This window comes from Triticum aestivum, chromosome 4B (assembly GCF_018294505.1).
Source record: "Triticum aestivum cultivar Chinese Spring chromosome 4B, IWGSC CS RefSeq v2.1, whole genome shotgun sequence".
Classification (NCBI taxonomy): Eukaryota; Viridiplantae; Streptophyta; class Magnoliopsida; order Poales; family Poaceae; genus Triticum; species Triticum aestivum.
Genome location: NC_057804.1, coordinates 143,290,290 through 143,310,609, shown reverse-complemented (window position 1 = coordinate 143,310,609; position 20,320 = coordinate 143,290,290).

The following is a 20,320-nucleotide window of genomic DNA, read 5'->3' as shown; positions in this document are numbered from 1 at the left end:
AGACACTACATCATGAGATCGCCAAAATCCAGTCCTGCTTCTACTGGGCTGGCGACAATAATAAGCAAAAATACAATATGGTTAGTTGGCCGGACATCTGCATGCCTCGGGATCAAGGGGGACTCGGGATCATGTGCTCTAAGCGCATGAACATCGCCCTCCTATCCCGCTGGCTTTGGCGCATCTCGCAAGGGCATGGTGGCCTCTTGCTAGACATCATCTGGAGCAAGTACCTGCGTGGGCAACCCCTTGCCTTCTGTCAGAGGTCTGGCGGCTCCCAGTTCTGGCAGTCTGTCATCCAGCTTCTCCCGGTCCTTCACATTGGGACATCCATCTCGGTTGGATCTGGGACCGCGACCCTGTTCTGGTTCGACCGATGGGCGGGAGGCTCCTCCTTCGCCGCGCGCTTCCCCGATATCTTCTCCATCGCCGTTGATCCTCAGATATCGGTTGAGAGGGCCCTTATTGACTTAGGGCGCCTCGCCTTCTGTAGGACATTTGGGCCTTCGGACTCCGCCGCCTGGCATGAGCTGCTCGAATGCGTCGCCCTTCACGAGCCTGTGGTTGATGCTGGCCTTGACCTGACTCAGTGGCGTCTTGAGCCGTCAGGCCAATTCTCCACCAAGTCCCTCTACCAGGCCATTGCCCCCTCCACCACCCCTCCTCCCCTTACGACGGTGTGGTCCATCCGCTTGCCGCTGAAGATACAGATCTTCATGTGGCAATGGATTCACGGGCAGACCCCGTCTGGGGTGGAGGTTCGCAAGCGCAATGGCCCCAGATCTGGCCTTTACCCGCTCTGCGATGTCCCCGAAGACTCGAATCACATCTTCTTCTCTTGCATGTCCGTTCAATTTGTTTGGAGTTGCTTTAGAGAGGTGGTTGGTGGTAACTGGTGTCACACCAACTTCCCCGACCTATTCGCCAAACTCTAGAGCTCCCCCTTGCCTTCTTGCCACATTAGGTGGCTAGAGATTGGGGCCCTCACTTGGACCCTCTGGACGATCCACAATAAACTTGTGATTCAGCGCATTCCTCTTCGATGGGCTACTGATGCTCTCTTCAAATTGTCTGGTTACTTGCAGCTCTGGCGGCCGCTTAGCCACCCCCAGGATCGTGACGCCATCTCCGCCTTCATCGTCGACCTTCCCTCCACGGCTGTCTGCTTCTGGCTGCCGCTCCCTCCGCCACCACCGGAGCCTGATTAGAGGCCGGACTTGTTCTCCGGCCGCCGGCTTGTTGAGTTGTGCCCTCAGTAAAACCGATTGTACCTCTTGTTGTGCGACTTGGTGTGTGTGTGTGTGTGTGTTGTGGACTAGTGCTTGTATGTGTGCTCTGTGGCGGTTTGCTTTATATGTAAAGTGGGGCGAAAGCCTTTTTCGGTAAGCATAGTAACTAGTACTAAGTAAACCAATGGAACTTTCACTTACCAGTCCGCGAGCTCCTGGCCGCGCCCATCCGCCATGCCTCATCCCGAGACCGCGTCCTGCTCCTCGTGCTACCACTCGCCTGCGCCCCTCGTGGCCGAAGCCCTGCCGCAACCGCACCGGGCTCGCCTCCGTACACGCTCGCCGCACCCATGTTCGTGCTCCCCCGCGCGTCCGACCGCACCCTGTTGCTCTTCTTGTGCCCCGCGCCGGCCATCGCGCCTCGCCTCCGCCCTCTGCTTCGTGCCCTGGCGTGCCTCGCAGCCGCTCGCGCCCGACCAATGCCTCCCGCCGCTGTGCATGCCCGCCACCCCGCTGTCGCGCTGCTCTGCCGCCCCTACCCCAGCCCGCTTCCAACCGCCGCCTTTGGCTGTCGCCACGCCGACTCTGGTTGCCGCGCCTGGGCTGCCCCTCCCCGCTGTGCTACCCGCTGCTCACCGCCTACCGCTGCCGCTCCTACGCGTCGTTGTCACCACGCCACACACCGCCCTGTGCCCGGGTCCAGTGCCCTCACCCGCCAGCGACCACCCTCCCCCGGCCACCTCTGGCGTCCGGCGTCGGCGCTGTGCCGGCGCCCTGGCGCATCCCCTCGCCCATGTCCCGTTCGGGCGGGCGCCCATGCCCCTGCGCCCGTTAAGCCCGCTCCAGTGGCCTTTGTGCCACTGGCAGCTGGGGGGCCTCCCTTGTAAAAAAATGTTTAATGTTTTTGATCCGTGCCTCATCAGTTTTAAAAAAACAATTAAAATAATAAGTTATGTAATTAATTAACAGGTTAATTAGTTAACTTAAACCTAATTAGTCTAATTAATTTATTAGTTAGTTAAACAACCTATGACAGGGGGCCACCCCTGTTGACCAGTCAACGTTGATTGGTCAATCGGGACCCCCTGGACCCACTATCAGCCTCTGTGTACACAAGGCTGGGTACCCATAGCATTTTAATCTTTATTTTCGAATTAAAATTAATTTCAGAATACATCTAAAACTTTAGAAATTCATAGAAAATAATCGATGACTCGGATGAAAAAGTTTTCTACATGGAAGTTGCTCAAAACGACGAGGCAAATCCGAATATGCGGTCTGTTCGTCCGCCACACATCCCTAGAACAAACATCGACCAAAGCGACCAAGGCGACAGTGCCACAAGTATGTGGGACTATCATTATCAACCTTACATCTTTGGCATTCACACTATGAATATGTGTAACATCACGTTCGAGATTCAATAAAAATAAACGATTGACCAGCAGGGCATGACCATAAAACATATCTCTCATATAAATAGAATAACCATTATTCTCGGATTTAAATAAGTAGCCATCTCGCATCAAACGAGATCCAGATACAATGTTCATGCTTAAAGCTGGTACTAAATAACAATTATTGAGGTTTAAAACTAATCTTGAAGGTAGATGTAGAGGTAGCGTGCCGACGGCGATCACATCGACCTTGGAACCATTCCCAACGCGCATCATCACCTCGTCCTTCTCCAGTCTCCGCTTATTCGCAGCTCCTGTTTTGAGTTACAAATATGAGCAACCGCACCGGTATCAAATAGCCAGGAGCTACTACGAGCGCTGGTAAGGTACACATCAATAACATGTATATCATATATAACTTTGGCGTTGCCGACCTTCTTATCCGCTTCCAGCGACCATTTCCCTTGCAATAAAAGCACTCAGTCTCAGGCTTGGATCCATTCTTTGGCTTCTTCCCGGCAACTAACTTACGGGCGCGGCAACTCCCTTGCCGTCCTTCTTGAATCTCTTCTTTCCCTTGCCTTTCTTGAAACTAGTGGTCTTATTCACCATCAACACTTGATGTTCCTTTTTGATCTCCACCTCCGTTGATTTCAGCATCGAATATAACTCAGGAATGGACTTCTCCATCCCTTGCATATTGTAGTTCATCACAAAGCTCTTGTAGCTAGGTAGAAGATGACTGGAGTATTCTGTCAATGACCGAGTCATCTGGAAGATTAACTCCATGATGAGACAAGCGGTTGTGCAACCCACACATTTTGAGTATATGCTCGCTGACAGAACTGTTTTCCTCCATCTTACAACTATAGAACTTGTTGGAGACTTCATATCTCTCGACCCGGGCATGAGCTTGGAAAACCATTTTCAGCTCTTGGAACATCTCATATGCTTCGTGTTGCTCAAAACACTTTTGGAGCCCCGATTCTAAGCTGTAAAGCATGCCGCACTGAACCAGGGAGTAATCATCACTACGCGACTGCCAGGCGTTCATAACGTCTTGAGTTGCTGGAAAATGGGTGTGTCACCTAGCGGTGCTTCAAGGACATATGCTTTCTTGGTAACTATGAGGATGATCCTCAAGTTACGGGCCCAGTCCGTATAGTTGCTTCCATCGTCTTTTAGCTTGATTTTCTCTAGGAACGCGTTGAAGTTGAGGGAAACATTAGCGTGGGCCATTGGATCTACAGGATAGATTATAAAGATAATTTTAGACTAAGTTCATAATAATTAAGTTCATCTAATCAAATTATTTAATGAACTCCCACTCAGATAGACATCCCTCTAGTCATCTAAGTGATACATGATCTGAATCGACTATGCCGTGTCCGATCATCACGTGAGATGGACTAGTCATCGACGGTGAACATCTCCATGTTGATCACATCTACCATACGACTCATGTTCAACCTTTCGGTCTCTCGTGTTCCGAGGCCATGTATGTACATGCTAGGCTCATCAAGTCAACCTAAGTGTTTCGCATGTGTAAATTTGGCTTACACCCGTTGTATGCGAACGTTAGAGTCTATCACACCCGATCATCACGTGGTGCTTCGAAACAACAAACCTTCGCAATGGTGCACAGTTAGGGGGAACACATTTCTTGAAATTTTAGTGAGGGGTCATCTTATTTATGCCACTGTCGTTCTAAGCAAATAAGATGTAAACATGACAAACATCACATGCAAATCATAAAGTGACATGATATGGCCAATATCATCTTGCGCTTTTGATCTCCATCTTCGAGGCGCGGCATGATCACCATCATCACCGGCATGACACCATGATCTCCATCATCGTATATTCATGAAGTTGTCTCGCCAACTATTACTTCTACTACTATGGCTAACGGTTAGCAATAAAGTAAAGTAATTACATGGTGCTTATATTGACTCGCAGGTCATACAATAAATTAAGACAACTCCTATGGCTCCTGCCGGTTGTCATACTCATCGACATGCAAGTCGTGATTCCTATTACAAGAACATGATCAATCTCATGCATCACATATATAATTCATCACATCCTTTTGGCCATATCACATCACATAGCATACCCTGCAAAAGCAAGTTAGACGTCTTCTAATTGTTGTTGCATGTTTTACGTGGCTGCTATGGGTTTCTAGCAAGAACGTTTCTTACCTACACAGAAGCCACAACGGTGATATGCCAATTGCTATTTACCCTTCATAAGGACTCTCTTCATAGAATCCGATCCGACTAAAGTGGGGGAGACAGACACCCACTAGCCACCTTATGCAACAAGTGCATGTCAGTCGGTGGAACCTGTCTCACGTAAGCGTACGTGTAAGGTCGGTCCGGGCCGCTTCATCCCACAATGCCATCGAATCAAGATAGGACTAGTAACGGTAAGCAAATTGACCAAATCATCGCCCACAACTACTTGTGTTCTACTCGTGCATAGAATCTACACATAGACCTAGCTCTAATACCACTGTTGGGGAACGCAGTAGTAATTCAAAAAAATTCCTACGTGTCACCAAGATCAATCTAGGAGATGCTAGCAACGAGAGAGAGGGAGTGCATCTTCATACCCTTGAAGATCGCTAAGCGGAAGCATTACAAGAACGCGGTTGATGGAGTCGTACTCACGGCGATTCAAATCGCAGAAGACCCGATCCAAGCGCCGAATGGACGACGCCTCTGCGTTCAACACATGTACAGCCCGAGGACATCTCCTCCTTCTTGTTCTAGCGAGGGGGAAGGGGAAGTTGAGGGAGAACTCCAGTAGTACGATGGCGTGGTGGTGGAGCTCGTGGTTCTCCAGCAGAGCTTCACTAAGCACTATGTAGGAGGAGGAGGAGTTGGAAGGGGGGAAGGGATGTGACAGGGGAAGCGTGCGGCTGCCCTCCCAACCCCTCACTATTTATAGGGGAATGGGAAGAGGGGGCCGCCCCCCTAGATGCATCTAGAGGGGGCGCGGCGGCCAAGGGGGGAGACTCCCCCCCAAGCAGGTGGGAGGCGCCCCCACCCCCTAGGGTTTCCAACCCTAGGCGCCTTGGGCCCTTGGGGGCATGCGCCAGCCCACTAGGGGCTGGTTACCACCCATATTCAGCCCACTTGCACCCCCCCGTGGTAGGTGGCCCCACCCGATGGACCCCCGGACACCTTTCGGTGGTCCCGGTACAATACTGATAACCCCAAAACCTTCCGGCGACTGAAACTGGACTTCCCATATATAAATGTTCACCTCCGGACCATTCTGGAACTCCTCGTGACATCCGGGTCTCATCCGGGACTCTGAAAAACTTTCGGTAACCACATACAATTTCCCATTACAACTCCAGCGTCACCGAACCTTAAGCGTGTAGACCCTACGGGTTTGGGAACCATGCAGACATGACCGAGACATCTCTCCGGCCAATAACCAATAGCGGGATCTTGATATCCATATTGGCTCCCACATGTTCCACGATGATCTCATCGGATGAACCTGTCGGATGTTGGGTTCCGGAAGACCCTTAAGGTTCGAACTCTGGGGTGCGCACGAAGATCTCTCCCCTACCGACCTACGTCCGATCGTCTCGTGAGATCTAAGCTAAACATGATGAACAACACAAGGAACATGAGATTTATACTGGTTCGGGTCACCGTTGTGGTGTAATACCCTACTCCAGTGTGTGGTGTGGTGGATTGCCTCGCGAGAGGTGTTCTTGAGCTGGTGCGATGAACTGCTTGTGTGAGTTCGATCGCCTCTCTCTCTCCGTCTTCCCAAAATCTTGATCCCTCCATTGTGGTGGCTAGTCCTATTTATAGAGGCCCTAGGCCTCTTCCCAAATATTGAGCGGGAAGGGCGCCAACAACGGCCATTTTGAAGGGGAACATCTAGTACAAGTTATCCTGACTAAAGTCGGTCTTCGGCTGCCAAAGGCACTGGCGATGACGTCGTCTTGGGCTCCACGGTGACCTCCATCCTGCCGTGCCGCTGGTCTCGGTCTCGTTGCACTGAAATGGCAACTGTCGGTGTCAAAACCGGCAGATCTCGGGTAGGGGGTCCCAAACTGTGCGTCTAGGCGGATGGTAACAGGAGACAAGGGACATGATGTTTTACCCAGGTTCGGGCCCTCTTGATGGAGGTAAAACCCTACGTCCTGCTTGATTAATATTGATGATGTGTGTTACAAGAGTAGATCTACCACGAGATCAAGGAGGCTAAACCCTAGAAGCTAGCCTATGGTATGATTGTTGTTCGTCCTACGGACAAAAGCCATCCGGTTTATATAGACACCGGAGAGGGCTAGGGTTACACAGAGTCGGTTACAATGGTAGGAGATCTACATATCCGTATCGCCAAGCTTGCCTTCCACGCCAAGGAAAGTCCCATCCGGACACGGGACGAAGTCTTCAATCTTGTATCTTCATAGTCTTGGAGTCCGGCCGATGATGATAGTTCGGCTATCCGGACACCCCCTAATCCAGGACTCCCTCAGTAGCCTCTGAACCAGGCTTCAATGACGACGAGTCCGGCGCGCATATTGTCTTCGGCATTGCAAGGCGGGTTCCTCCTCCAAATAATTCATAGAAGATTGTGAACACCAGGATAGTGTCCGGCTCTGCAAAATAAATTTCACATACCACCGTAGAGAGAATAACATTACACAAGTTCAATCTGCTGACGTATTTGGTGGCATGACGTCACACCACTACCAAGCCTTTACTAGAATTGTTTTTATTGTACCACCTCAGCGCGTTTAGCGAAGCGGTTTCCTCGGCACGTCTTGTCGAAGCAGAGATCGTGTTCCCCTTATTCCGGGATTCTCATAAATACGGACGTGGGTAACCCAACCGCGCCCGTTGCCACGCCCCCTCCAACGAAGGCGGGTTCCAAACGGTCACGGGGACGGCTCTTGGTATTCTTCCTCTTTATAATGAGACCAAGGCCTGTTCTTTTTCTTCAATCCTCAATCGAATCCGCCCCTCGCTCCCGAGTTCCAACACCCAGGGCTCCAGATTCGGGTACCTTCGACCTTCGACAATGTCTGGCTCCGACCTACAAGGCCAGTGGATGCCCTCTTCCGTCACGAAAGAAGACGTGCTAAAGCTGAGAGACGCCAGGTACTTGACCTACGAGATTTCGCATAGGTTGCCTGCCCGAGGGCAAGTTATTCCTACTCCCGAGCCCGGTGAGAGCGTCGTGTTCGTGTCTCACCTCCGTCGGGGTTTAGGCTTCCCGATGGATCCCTTCGTGAGGGGGCTCATGTTTTACTATGGGCTGGAATTCCATGACTTGGCTCCGGAGTCCATCCTCCACATCTCATCATTCATTGTCGTTTGTGAAGCCTTCCTCCGCACTACCCCTCACTTCGGCTTGTGGCTCAAAACCTTCAACGTGGAGCCGAAGATGATTTAGGGGCATCAGGCAGAGTGCGGCGGGGCGGTTATAAGCAAGAGGGCTGATGCTCCATGGCCCGAGGGCTCTTTTTAGGAGGAGCTCGGCTTGTGGCAACAGGAGTGGTTCTATATCACCGCTCCAAGGGTTAGCAGGCAGAAGCCGCCGCCCGTCTTCCGCTCGGGCCCTCCACAACGGCTGACGTCATGGGTCAACAAGGGGCTTAACTGGGGGCCGTCCAAAGACGTACCCCTGTTGCAGGACCGGATTCGAGGCCTCCAAGAAAGGGAGATTAATCTAGTCGTAGTGGCACAGGTTATGCTGATCCGACGCCTTCCGCCCTGCAAACGTCGCCCCCTCCGCTTGTGGGAATTTAATCCGGAGGGGCCACGAGCTCTCCAACACTTCATGGGTTTGACACCCGCGGAGATGTACAAACTGTTCTTCGGATCGCAAGAGATGCGTCCGGACTTGACCGAGGACGCCGGCCTAAGCTGCAATCGCCCGGATACTCAAGTAAGTAGCCCTGTGTCCGGACATATTGTCCATTTATTTATCATGGGTTTGCCTTTTAACCAGCTATCCCTTGGACAGGAGTGGATAGCGCAAGAAAAACTGATACGGTGTCCGGCCCCCCTCCTTGAGACCACGCCGGATCCCGTGTTAGTCAAAATGTTGGAGTTTGCGCCTTCGGAGGAGGGCGAAGGGGGGCACAGGGAAACTACCACCTCTGCCAAGGAGGCTTTCAGTAAGGGGGGAATTGAGAGTCCCTCCTTCCAGGGGGAGAAGAGGACTGCTTCCGAAGACCTGGAGGCCAAGGCCTCAAAGCGGGGAAAGAAATCTGCACCGGAAGGTCCTGTGCCGGGAAGAGCCCCGGGCGCACAGTCTCGCCATAGGAATCAGCCCTCCAGCGAGCCGTAAGTAAAAAAGGGGGAACTTTGTAATACGGAACGCCCCTATATTATTTCCAAAGGTAACCGAAGTTTTCACCTTGTAGTTCGGATCTCAGCCCATCTCAGCAGAGCTCAACTTCGGGGGACCTTCGTCCGGAGATGATGGAGAGCGAGACGCCTCCATCTGCCGCCCCGTCGGGCGGGGCGGACAACCCTGAGGTGTCGTCACGGAGGGTCTCCCCGAGTCCGGCGGGGCCGGAGAGTCCGGCACCCATTGGAGTACGGCCGGTGGAGCTGCAGGATTTGCTCAAGAGGGCGTCTATCTCGGAAGATCACCGCACATTAATGAGTATGCTAATTGAGAGGATCTCATCCGCCGAAAGCGGGTTGTATGAGGCCGTCGGAAATTTGCTGATGGGGTTTGAGGTACGCAAAAAATGACATACCTTTTGACAGTTTTGCACATGGAGTGCGCCCTGTATAGATAGTAGCCCCTGAGACTTGGTATGCTGTCGAAAGCGACAGCGTGCCAAGGATCATAATCTCAGTAATAGAATGTCGCCTTTCCTATGCAGGTGGCGAAATAGACGGTGGCCAGCCGGACTGATGGAGTTGCCGAGCTAAAGAGGCAACTCGATGTTGCGGATGCGGACATCGCGCTGGTCAATAAACGACTTGATGATTCACAAGGTAGGTGGTTGCTCCGCGGTCGCCTAGTAAGGGAGATGATGCCCATTCCTTACAATTTGTATGCTTGATGCAGATGGTGCCGCTGCTGTGGAAGACCTTCGAGCAGAGCTTGCTCGAGCCAAGGAGCAAGCCAGGAAAAGTGATGCAGCTGCCTCGAAGGCAGGGGAAGAGCTAAAAGCCAAAAAGGCTGCTCACTGCCGAAGCAGGGAAGAGATGGCCGGAATGGCCTTGAAATTAAAAGATGCTACCGACCGTTGTGAGGTTCTTGAAGGAGAACGCCGAGTGGAGCAAGAGGGCCTGAAGAAGGCCGCCGCCAAAGTCAAGGATGCCGCCGCCGAGTGGAGTGAGATGCGGGCTATGAAGGAGGAACTGCGTCAAGCCGGAGACATTGTGGCTGGAAAGCCCTTTCTTCTGCGTAGGAAGTTCACGGATCCGAAGTATGCTCAGCTGGGCCAGTTGTGTGGTGCGGAGGATCCTTATCTGGATTTGGCGGTGAGTGCGGCGGACGCAGTCGTGCACTTCCGAAGCCAGAAGGATCACGAAATGGAAGGGCTTTACTGGTCTCAATTCCGTAGTCCGGAGCGTCCACTTCCGTTGACTGATCGGCTGGCTGAGTGGGCTGAGCTGAATAGATTGTCCGGACTTGCCATGACGGATGTGGTCGCTCATCTGTGGCCGGAAAGGCCCAAGCCGAAGAGTTATTTTGGCTTGTTGCAGCAATTCCTTGGGGCGGTGCCACATATCAAGGCGATGAAGCGGTCGGCATCCATAGAAGGTGCACGGATGGCTCTCGCCCATGTGAAAACATACTAGGCGGAGATGCATGCCACCGCTGTTGCATCCTGGGGTTCGGACAAAAGCCGATTACCCGCCGAGCACTATTTTGAGGAAGTCCTGCAGGGCGCTCGTTTAATAGAGTCGCAGTGCTCGAAAGATGTTATGTTTAAATGACATGTATGATTTCTGAGATCATGTTTATAATGCAACGGTTTTTATACTTGTGCGTTCAAGTATTGAACTATCTCCTGTGCGGTCGTATATGTATGAATAACCTGAAAGTTGCAGTCTTTGGCTTCAGCCCCCACGCACATGGTGCGGGGGTGTTTGCAAAAAAGAAAAGCGCTTTTTCACACTTAATCCAACATCTTGGTCCTTTGAAGGAGGTGATAGCATAGCAAACTAGGCAACCGGACTATAATGCTTTATCACTTTCACTTAGCCATAGGAGCTCGATGGTGGGGCTACGATATAGCCCCTAGAGGCACCACGCTCTCCGAACTCGGGGCGCGTATGTGCCTGACCGGGAAGCGGTTCTTCGTCAAAGCGGAGGAATTCTAAACATTCCAATAGTCGATCGAGTGGTTGACCAGTATCTCGCTATATCATGACAGTCAGTTTTCGGCTTTCTCTACTGAGGTGCTCGCCCGGCCGAACCGGGGCACAATCGCAGTAGTTCTCCTGGTGCCGCGTTAGCCGATGGAGCGAAACGTAAGGCAGCAAAACACAGGAGCCGGGCAAACCCAACATTTGACCAAAGACATGATTCAGAGCTGGTGCATATAAGGCCTAACTCGAGACACCGAACACTCCCTGAGGTGTTCGGTCTTTATGATACCGGGCGGAACAATGCCCTAAGCCCCTAGTGTCCAGGTACAGGCGGGAACTTCTGACGCGGCCGATGCCAAAACGCCAGCCTCCTCCTCGGTTATGGTAGAAAACCGGGGGATGTGTATCAACAAGAGACAGTAAGAAAGGTTTACGCAAGGTCTTAATCTGAAAAGAATCCTTGCAACGGGTCCCTGCTGCACGTCTGCGCCTGTGTCTCCATTGCGCTGTATCCTAGACGGGTGTAGCACGTGCTTCATCTGTAAAAGAGAAGGACTTAGTTTGGAAGAAATATCGTGCAAAAGTTGTATTTAAAATAAAGTATAATTTGGAAGATGAATATAGTTGAGCTTTATTGGCTCTCATCGTTTATACGCGCAGCCCCTTGTAAAGGGGTATGCGGCTGGGAAGCCCCTTGTTTATTTACGCCGGACTCGCCTAACCGTGTCCGAGGTCTGAATGACCTGTTTTTAGGGGCTTTGACCTGCAAGGTCGGATTAGTGTGTGGCTGTCAAGGCGGCCTCACATTCTCCGTGGTCGAGGAACACTCGGAGTTACTCTTTAATGAGATTATGCCGCGTGGACCGGGCATTTTAAGCGTAAGAGATGCGTAATGTGTTATTGCGTTAAAGCGAACGGAAGCTTTGCGTCCCAGTAGTGCTTGAGGGCCACTGTGAAATGGGGCGGTATGGAGAGTGAGCTTTTCACGACGGAGGTTGTCGGATGAACCGGACACAACCTCTAGTGGTACAGAGCCTGTTCAATTGGCTTAAAGGCCTGGCGTCACTCCTTTGAAGGAAGTGCTGCTACGGCCAATTTTGGTAGGGTCTATCCCCATTCTGCGGATGGTGTCCTGGTATGGCAGGTGCCGCACTGTGTTTTCGTGTTATCACATGAAGTGAGTTCACTGTTTTGACTTCTAGTGGGAAAGTCTTCTGTTTTCCGGTGTTCTGCTTGTGGGGTTCGTCGTCGTCTTCGCTTGGTGTGTCGAGCCCCTTGCGTTCGGCGTTAAGTCGGCCGGACTATTTGAAGACCCAACAATCTCTGTGGGTATGGTTTGCAGGCTTCCCGGAGGTACTATGTATTTGACATAGCCTATCCAGAATTTTGTTTAGGTTGGATAGCTCGTCGCTGTTGTCCTTGAGGGGCAGTGTTTTATTATTCGGCCGAGAGCTTTTGAATCCGGCGTTGACCGCCGTGCTATTTGGACCATCTTCCTTATTCTGGTGCTGATCTTTTCTGCCTCGTGATTTCCCATTTCCATCCCTGACTTCAGATGTACTTGGGTCACTGGTGTTGCATCTAGCCAGCCACCTGTCTTCCCCCGCGCAAAAGCGGGTCATGAGGCTTGTTAGTGTGGCCATTGTTCTTGGTTTTTCCTGGCCGACGTGTCTGGCGAGCCATTTGTCTCGGACGTTGTGCTTAAAGGCTGCTAAGGCTTCGGCGTTCGGATAGTCGACTATTTGGTTCTTTTTGGTGAGGAACCTGTTCCAGAATTTGCATGCTGACTCTCCGGGCTGTTGAGTTATGTGACTTAAATCGTCTGCATCCGGAGGGCGGACATAAGTCCCTTGAAAATTTGCTCAAAACGTATCCTCGAGATCTTCCCAACTTCCAATGGTATTTTCTAGGAGGCTTTTGAGCCAATGCCGAGCTGGCCCTTTGAGCTTGAGGGGTAGGTATTTTATGGCATGGAGATCGTCTCCTCTGGCCATATGTATGTGTAGGATATAATCCTCAATCCAGACTCCGGGGTCTGTTGTTCCGTCATATGCCTCTATGTTTACGGGTTTGAACCCCGCTGGAAATTCATGATCCAGTACCTCGTCGGTGAAACATAGTGGGTGTGCGGCGCCCCTGTATTTAGGTGTGCCGTTGTCTTCAAACGCTCGGCGGGTTGTGTTGCTTCCTGGAGTCTTCTTTTTTGGCCCATAGATAGACCTGACCGGGTCATCTTTTTTCCGAGGATCTTTATGCTGATCGTGTGCCCACTTGTGTGCGGAGCCCCTTGCTGTTCTTAGCCTGTCATCTGGTCGTCTATCCGGCCAGGTGGCCTCTTTCTTTTTTTACTGCGGGGGCTCTAAGGCCTCCTCGTCGAATTCGGGCAACAGCTTGTGCTTCGGGTAACTCTTTGCCTGGCGACTAGCGTCATATTTATTTGCGGTATTGAGTACTTTGCTCCATCTCATTCTGAGTGCGTCCTCTGCTGTTTTGAGCTTCCGCCTTTGCTTCTTCAAACTTCTTGCAGTAGCGACAAGCCTTTTATGAAGGTTCTTATGCTCTGGTGATGTGTTCGGCATGAGATCGTCTATGCTCTTGTTTTCGCCGGGGATGGGTTGCTTGTCCAGTTCACCGTGTTCGGATGATTGCTTGGTTGCGTGTTCGCCGTCCACTGCTTCGCCCTGCTCTAAGGCCGGGTCTGTATGGGTGCCGTTTTTATCAAGGCGGGACTTTGGGCGGCGCTTGCGTCGCCGTTTTGGTTGTTTGCTGGGGGAGTTGTCCTTCACCATGTCCCGTTGTTCCTCATTATCGCTTCCTTTTGGTGTATCCACCATGTATACGTCGTGAGTTGGGGTGGCTTTCCAGTGCCCGATAGGTGCTGGTTCTTGGTCGTCTCCGGCATCGTCGTCCATACCGTCGATGTCTTCGGAGTCAAAGTCTAGCATGTCGGTTAGATCGTCGACAGTGGCTACTAAGTGGGTGGTGGGTGGGCATTGAATTTCTTCGTCGTCCGCATCCCAACCGCCCTGACCGCAGTCCGGCCAGGGCTCTCCTGATAACGAGAGACACTTTAGCGAACTCAAGATGTCGCCGAAAGGTGAGTGTTGAAAGATGTCCGTTGCGGTGAACTCCATTATCGGCGCCCAATCGGATTCGATTGGAGGGGGCGCGGGAGGTTCGGAGTCCGGCACCTCGGAGTCACGAGCTTCATGAGGGACAAGGTCAGTGTTCGGCTCTATCGCCGTAGAGGTTGCAGCCCCCGAGGCGGTGTCTAGCTATCCGTCCTCGATCTGCGCAGCCGGCTCCGAATTGAAGATCGGAGCGGGCTCGAGTGGGGCCACCAGGGTACTGTCCGGCCGCAGAGCTAAATCATGCCTGTCGTGACAGTGCGGCGCGCTTGGCTGTGGCTCGAATCCATCGAAGATCAAGTCCCCGCGGATGTCAGCCGTGAAGTTCAAACTTCCAAATCTGACCTGGCGGCCAGGGGCATAGCTTTCGATCTGCTCCAGATGGCCAAGCGAATTGGCCCGCAGTGCAAAGCCGCCGAATACGAAGATCTGTCCGGGGAGGAAGGTCTCACCCTGGACTGCGTCGTTGATGATGATCGAAGAAGCCATCGAGCCTATCGGTGACGACACAGAGGAACTCTCAATGAAAGCACCAATGTCGGTGTCAAAACCGGCGGATCTCGGGTAGGGGGTCCCGAACTGTGCGTCTAGGCGGATGGTAACAGGAGACAAGGGACACGATGTTTTACCCAGGGCGGGCCCTCTTGATGGAGGTAAAACCCTACATCCTGCTTGATTAATATTGATGATGTGTGTTACAAGAGTAGATCTACCACGAGATCAAGGAGGCTAAACCCTAGAAGCTAGCCTATGGTATGATTGTTGTTCGTCCTATGGACTAAAGCCATCCGGTTTATATAGACACCGGAGAGGGCTAGGGTTACACAGAGTCGGTTACAATGGTAGGAGATCTACATATCCGTACCGCCAAGCTTGCCTTCCACGCCAAGGAAAGTCCCATCCGGACACGGAACGAAGTCTTCAATCTTGTATCTTCATAGTCTTGGAGTCCGGCCGATGATGATAGTTCGGCTATCGGGACACCCCCTAATCCAGGACTCCCTCAGCAACCTTTGCCTGATGCCTCAGTACTCCACGTCTGTGCTTGCCCCCTTTGCACCAAAGAGGAAACAAGGACACTGCACGGGCCGGCGCCCGCCTGGCGCCCGCCTGGTCTCGATTGTCATGGCTTGCGTCACGAGCACCTCGCGAGGTACCCTGCCTTGATCTCTCCGCCTCCTCGCGAGCCTGCCTGGCGAGGTCGTTCCTGAGGAAGCCTCACGTCGTCCGCTCCGCGAGGCTTGGCCCCTCGCGAGGGTCTTGAATCTTGTGCTGATGAAGATGGGCTGTACCGGGCCACCACTTGAGCCACGACGCAGGCCGTAGACAGGCAAGTCTGGGGACCCCCATTCCAGAACACCGACAGAACCACCATGTCGGGGATTCAATCAATCCCGTTTACAGTTCCCTTTGTCCATCGGTATTTTACTTGCCCGAGATTCGATCGTCGGTATCCCCGTACCTCGTTCCATCTCGTTACCGGCAAGTCTCTTTACTCGTTCCATACGCATGATCCCATGGCTAACTCCTTAGTCACATTGAGCTCATTATGATGATGCATTACCGAGTGGGCCCAGAGATACCTCTCCGTCATACGGAGTGACAAATCACAGTCTCAATTCGTGCCAACGCAATAGACACTTTCAGAGATACCTATAGTGCACCTTTATGATCACCCAGTTACGTTGTGACGTTTGATACACCCAAAGCATTCCTACGGCATCTGGGAGTTGCACAATCTCATTGTCTAAGGAAAGATACTTGACATTAGAAAAACTCTAGCAAATGAACTACATGATCTTGTGCTATGCTTAGGATTGGGTCTTGTCCATCACATCATTCTCCTAATAATGTGATCTCGTTTTCAATGACATCCAATGTCCATGGTAAGGAAACCATAACCATCTATTGATCAACGAGCTAATCAACTAGAGGCTCACTAGGGACATGTTGTGGTCTATGTATTCACACATGTATTATGGTTTTTGGTTAATACAATTATAGCATGAACAATAGACAATTATCATGAACAAGGAAATATAATAATAACCATTTTATTATTGCCTCTAGGGTATATTTCGAACATGGGCCACTTCATCCCACAATACCGCTGAATCAAAATAAGACATTGGTGGTAAGCAGTATGACGATCACCGCCCACAACTCTTTGTGTTCTACTCGTGCATATCATCTATGCATAGACCTGGCTCGGATGCCACTGTTGGGAAACGTAGCATGCAATTTCAAAAAATTTCCTACGCTCATGCAAGATCTATCTAGGAAGTGCATAGCAATGAGAGGGGGAGAGTGTGTCCACGTACCCTCGTAGACCGAAAGTGGAAGCATTAACTTAACGCGGTTGATGTAGTCGAACGTCTTCTCGAATCAACCGATCAAGTACCGAACGTATGACACCTCTGAGTTATGCACACGTTCAGCTCGATGACGTACCTTGAACTCTTGAACCAATAGAGGTACAAAGGAGATGAGTTCCATCAGCAGGATGGCATGGTGACGGTGATGTGATCCGCGCAGGGCTTCGCCTAAGCACTACGACAATATGACCGGAGGAGTAAACGGTGGAGGGGGGCACCGCACACGGCTAAGAAACAACTATTGTGCTTTGGGGTGCCCCCATGCCCCAGTATATAAAGGAGTGAGATGGGAGATGGCCGGCCAGGGTGCACCCCCAAGGGGGGAGTCCTACAAGGACTCCCAGTGCAATTCAGACCCCCTTCCTTTTCGGAGGGGAAAAAGGGGGAAGGGAGAGAGAGAGGGGGAGAAGGAAAGGGGGGCCGCGCCCCCTCCCCTAGTCCAATTCGGACTCCCATGGGGGGGGGCACCACCTCTTGTGGCCTGCCTTCTCCTCTCCTCTATGGCCCATTAGGCTCATTAACTTTCCCGGGGGGTTCCGGTAACCCCTCGGTACTCCGAAAAATCCCCGAAACATTCCGGAACCATTCCGGTGTCCGAATATAACCTTCCAATATATCAATCTTTATCTCTCGACCATTTCGAGACTCCTTGTCATGTCCGTGATCTCATCTGGGACTCTAAACAACCTTCGGTCACCAAAACACATAACTCATATAATATATATCGTCATCGAACGTTAAGCATGTGGACCCTACGGGTTCGAGAACTATGTAGACATGACCGAGACACATCTCCGGTCAATAACCAATAGCGGAACCTGGATGCTCATATTTGTTCCCACATATTCTACAAAGATCTTTATCGGTCGAACCGCAATGTTAACATACGTTATTCCCTTTGTCATCGGTATGTTACTTGCCCGAGATTCCATCATCGGTATCTTCATACCTAGTTCAATCTCGTTACTGGCAAGTCTCTTTACTTGTTCCATAGTGCATCATCCCATAACTAACTCATTAGTCACATTGCTTGCAAGGCTTCGTATGATGTGCATTACCGAGAGGGCCCAGAGATAACTCTCCGATACTCGGAGTGACAAATCCTAATCTCAATCTATGCCAACCCAATAAACACCTTCGGAAATACCTGTGGAGCATATTTATAATCACCCAGTTACGTTGTAACGTTTGATAGCACACAAGGCATTCCCCCGGTGTCCGGGAGTTGCATAATCTCATAGTCGGAGGAATATATATTTGACATGAAGAAAGCAGTAGCAATAAAACTGAATGATCATTATGCTAAGCTAATGGATGGGTCTTGTCCATCACATCATTCCACTAATGATGTGACCGCGTTTATCAAATGACAACTCATGTCCATGGCTAGGAAACTTAACCATCTTTGATCAACGAGCTAGTCTAGTAGAGGCATACTAGAGACACAGTGTTTTGTCTGTGTATTCACACATGTATCAAATTTCCGGTTAATACAATTCTCGCATGAATAATAAACATTTATCATGAATAAGGAAATATACAATAACAACTTTATTATTGCCTCTGGGGCATATTTCCTTCAGTCTCCCACTTGCACTAGAGTCAATAATCTAGATTACATTGTAATGAATCTAACACCCATGGAGTCTTGGTGCTGATCATGTTTTGCTCGTGGAAGAGGCTTAGTCAATGGGTCTACAACATTCAGATACGTATGTATTTTGCAAATCTCTATGTCTCCCTCCTTGACCAAATCTCGGATGGAGTTGAAGTGTCTCTTGATGTGTTTGGTCTTTTTGTTAAATCTAGATTCCTTCGCCAAGGCAATTGCTCTAGTATTATCACAAAAGATTTTCATTGGACCTGATGCACTAGGTATTGCACCTAGATCGTATATGAACTCCTTAATTTGTACTCCTTCATTTGCTGCTTACGAAGCAGCTATGTACTCCGCTTCACACGTAGATCCCACCATGACGCTCTTCTTGGAACTGCACCAACTGGCAGCTCCACCATTCAATAAAAATATGTATCTGGTTTGTGACTTAGAGTCCTCCGGATCAGTGTCAAAGCTAACATCGACGTAACCACTTACGACAAGCTCTTTGTCACCTCCATAAAGGAGAAACATATCCCTAGTCCTTTTCAGGTACTTCAAGATGTTCTTGACCGCTGTCCAGTGATCCACTCCTGGATTACTTTGGTACCTCCCTGCTAAACTTATAGAAAGGCACACAACAGGTCTGGTACACAACATAGCATACATGATAGAACCTATGGCTGAGGCATAGGGAATGACTTTCATTTTCTCTCTATCTTCTATAGTGGTCGGGCATTGAGTCTGACTCAACTTCACACCTTGTAACACAGGCAAGAACCCTTTCTTTGACTGATCCATTTTGAACTTCTTCAAAATTTTATCAAGGTATGTGCTTTGTGAAAGTCCTATCAAGCGTCTTGATCTATCTCTATAGATCTTGATGCCCGATATGTAAGCAGCTCCACCGAGGTTTTTCATTGAAAAACACTTATTCAAGTATCCTTTTATGATATTCAGAAATTCTACATCATTTCCAATCAACAATATGTCATCCACATATAGTATTAGAAATGCTATAGAGCTCCCACTCACTTTATTGTAAATACAGGCTCCTCCAAAAGTCTGTATAAAACCATATGCTTTGATCACCTCATCAAAGCGTATATTCCAACTCCGAGATGCTTGCACCAGTCCATAAATGGATCGCTGGAGCTTGCAACTTTGTTAGAACCTTTAGGATCGACAAAACCTTCTGGTTGCATCATATACAACTCTTCTTTAAGAAACCCATTCAGGAATGCAATTTTGACATCCATTTGCCAGATTTCGTAATCATAAAATGTAGCAATTGCTAACATGATTCGGACAGACTTAAGCATCACTACGGGTGAGAAAGTCTCATCATAGTCAACTCCTTGAACTTGTCGAAAACATTTTGCAACAAGTCAAGCTTTATAGATAGTAACATTACCATCAGCGTCAGTCTTCTTCTTGAAGATCCATTTATTCTCTATGGGTCGCAGATCATCGGGCAGATCCACCAAAGTCTACACTTTGTTCTCATACATGGATCCTATCTCAGATTTCGTGGCCTCAAGCCATTTACCGGACTCTGGGCTCATCATAGCTTCTTCATAGTTCGTAGGTTCGTCATGGTAAAGTAACATGACCTCTAGAACAGGATTACCGTACCACTCTGGAGTGGATCGGGCTCTGCCAGACCTACAAGGTTCTGTAGCAACTTGATCTGTAGTTTCATGATCTTTATGATTAGCTTCCTCTCTAGTTGGTGTAGGCATCACAGGAATAGATTTCTCGGATGAGCTACTTTCCAAATTGAGAGAGGTACAATTACCTCATCAAGTTCTACTTTCCTCCCACTCACTTCTTTCGAGAGAAACTCCTTCTCTAGAAAGGTTCCGTTCTTAGCAACAAAAATCTTGCCTTCGGACTTGTGGTAGAAGGTGTACCCAATTGTTTCCTTAGGGTATCCTATGAAGACACACTTCTTCGATTTGGGTTCGAGCTTATCAGGCAGAAGCCTTTTAACATAAGCATTGCATCCCCAAACTTTAAGAAATGACGACTTAGGTTTGTTGCCAAACCACATTTCATACGGTCTCAACGGATTTTGATGGTGCCCTGTTTAAAGTGAATGCAGCTCTCTCTAATGCATAACCCCAAAACAATAGTGGTAAATCGGTAAGAGACATCATAGATGGCACCATATCAAATAAAGTGCGGTTACGACGTTCGGACACACCGTTACACTGTGTTGTTCCAAGTGGCGTGAGCTGTGAAACTATTCCACATTGTTTTAAATGAAGGCCAAA